We start from the raw sequence: 2,764 nt of genomic DNA, 5'->3' as shown, positions 1-2,764 counted from the left end.
TGTCCCCATACAGATACTGGAAGTTTTTGTGTGCAAAAGGAGAGCAGGGCTGAAAAGCTTTCACAGGAAGGTTTTTGCAGCAGCCTGCTTGTCGAACTGCATGGATCAACAATTTCTCAATTAGAAGGAGATAGACGAGAAGATAAAGTATGTGGTGACTGTAAAGCTTCAAGCAGCAGCTGAGGAAGATTTTGAGAACATCTGGTCAGAATCTATTTCTTTTTAGGTAAGCATTCCTTTTTACAACCAGCATACATAAAGCATGAAATTGGCTTACCCTGCCTCCTCCTAACAAGGGAAAAGCTGGTTAGATTTATTACTCCTTTGATGCAGGTCTGGAGAGAGTGAGGTGGCATGTGCATTCCCACTGGAGGTCCCCCCAAATCTTTTGGACTCCTCTCAGAGAGAACATTTGTCTGCTACACCAAATCCATTTTTAAGAGCCTGTCCAGGTTGACAGTGTAAAAAATCATTCACAAGAATAAAATCCAATTCATGATGTTTCTATTTTTTCCCCCCATGAAATTTATGTCTGAGCAAGGGATGCCATCAACACAAAACTTCTCTCCCTCTTAATTTAAAAAATAGGTTCTTTGTGTATTTGGCTCATTCCTTTGCTTTGTTAATTTTAAAATTTCTTTCACTTTAGGCAATAAAGCCGAATGAATTGTTTTGTCTGTATCTGGCTTCACTTTATGTGTTCATAGCATCCCCAATTCACCAAACTGCATTGCTCTTTTAATATGTAAGACTGTAACTAACAGGTTTCATGATGCTCCCTTGTTTTAGAGATAAAGCATAACCAACCAATCAAACCAAATCACCAATTATTCTTAAACTGTATGAATAGACTGCAAAAGGAGCTGAATTCAAATTAGAGTTTCCTAGTTCACGGCAAAATTTTAAATCCTTATCCTGGAAGAGTATGCTTTATTTAATGATAATTGCTTATATGACATTGTGTTCATGTGTTCATTATTATCCATGCTAGAATAATCTGAAATCAGCCTCACTTTACAAAATATACATTAATCATATTTAGCCTGTTGCAAGTGCTTAAAATGTTCATCTGTAATAAACATGTATTTAAACTAATGTACATAAAAGGAAATTTTCCTAATTTGTGATTTTCAATTTACTGATTCACTTCTCATGTACCTAAGCCGTCCCTTACTAAACAACCATGCAATCAGATAATTTACATACGTTCTAGTATTTTTCCATCATTCTTTAGTTCTTAAAATAGTTCTGAGTTTCAGCTGTGGCTTATATAAAATTTAGCCTTGAAATAAAGGAGGTCTATTATTTATGCAAGGGTTTCTGTATTATAAAGGAAGAAAATGAGTAGAAACTTTTTACACTCCAGGAAGGAATGAGATTAGTTTAAGATAGAGCCCTGCAGAGCTAAATCTAGTCCAGAAGCAAAGAAAGGCTTATCATGTCCTGGGAAATTTCAGGGTACAGTTTAATCTATACTGTCATCTTTAGGTGTGCTATAAATTTTCATTGAAACAATTAAGATCAACTGTATTGAAATAACCTGGAGTCTTTAGGTTTCATGCAAAAGATAAACCAGAAATTGAAGCAATGGAGAGGATTAATCTTTTCACCTATACTTAAATCCAGAAGAAGAGAAAAATGGCCCCACCTTATGTAGTCAGTACACTTAGTTCAGGAGCCACCACCATTGTGAATTATCCAGTTTCCTTTTCTTCCTTTCCTTCCCACAGTTCCCTGCCTGCCTTTGGTCATTTTAGTGTTCATTAGCGCCTTACCAGAAGAGGAAGAGGAAAACAGAAGAGGAAGTGAAATTGAGTAATGAACTTTGTTACTTGTTAACAAAGGTGGCACAGAGATTTAGAAGAAATTAAGAGTTAACAATAGATTTAAAAATTATCAGAGTGTTTTAGCCACACACGCTAGGCCTGCCATTTTCAGAACTAATTAAGAGTTAGCCAAGTGACAATGCATCTCTACAACAGATACCAGCACTGTCCTCAAGTCCACTCTCTCTGGGATTGGAGAAGGCCTGGCTCATGTATAACTGGTGTTTAGAAAATGAAGAATGAATCCCTCTTTTACAAAATAAGGAGGTTCAAATAATGATTTCTATTTTACAGATGACTAAAACTCTGTTAAAGATATTTGTCGAGAGAGATATCATCTTGTTTTGTTTTATATTTATGGTTTTTCACTTTGTTAAGCTTCAATAAAAACCAAAAATATTTAGATATGACTAAGAGAAACAGAAGACACTGCAGGTTGGTGTGAATTCCAAATCCAGGAGGACAAAGTCACAGAAGGGTAAAGATTTCAGGAGTGGTATGGTTCTATCTCACCCTCATTTTTTTTTTTCTTTCTTTTCAGAGAAATTCCAAAAGTTTGCTCCTCAGTCCCTCCTTTAAATGCCCAATTGCTTCTTTAGTTGCAGAAAAAGCAGAAAGAAGGGAGAACAAAGGCTCAGAAGACTGAAACTAAGCCAGATGGTTAATTCAAATATGAAGGGCAAAAGGGAGCCCAAAAGACCATTTGGGGATCATTTTAAGGCTCCTAGGACTGAGGAAATCAGATGGTACCCCTTTTAGTATTGGACTCTGAATGAGTCATTGGAGAGCCACTTTTGGTAAGTTTAGGAATCAAAGAAAAAAGTTGTCCGTCTGCAGACTGATCCGTTTTCTACTGGGCTGAACTGCAGATTATGGCTTCGGAACCTGGGCTGTCCTTGTTGGAGGGCACGATGCACCATAGATTTTTATTTTCACTA

Source organism: Halichoerus grypus, chromosome 1 (assembly GCF_964656455.1).
Source record: "Halichoerus grypus chromosome 1, mHalGry1.hap1.1, whole genome shotgun sequence".
Classification (NCBI taxonomy): Eukaryota; Metazoa; Chordata; class Mammalia; order Carnivora; family Phocidae; genus Halichoerus; species Halichoerus grypus.
The sequence above is the reverse complement of the archived record's forward strand: the minus strand, read 5'-3'. Positions refer to the sequence as shown.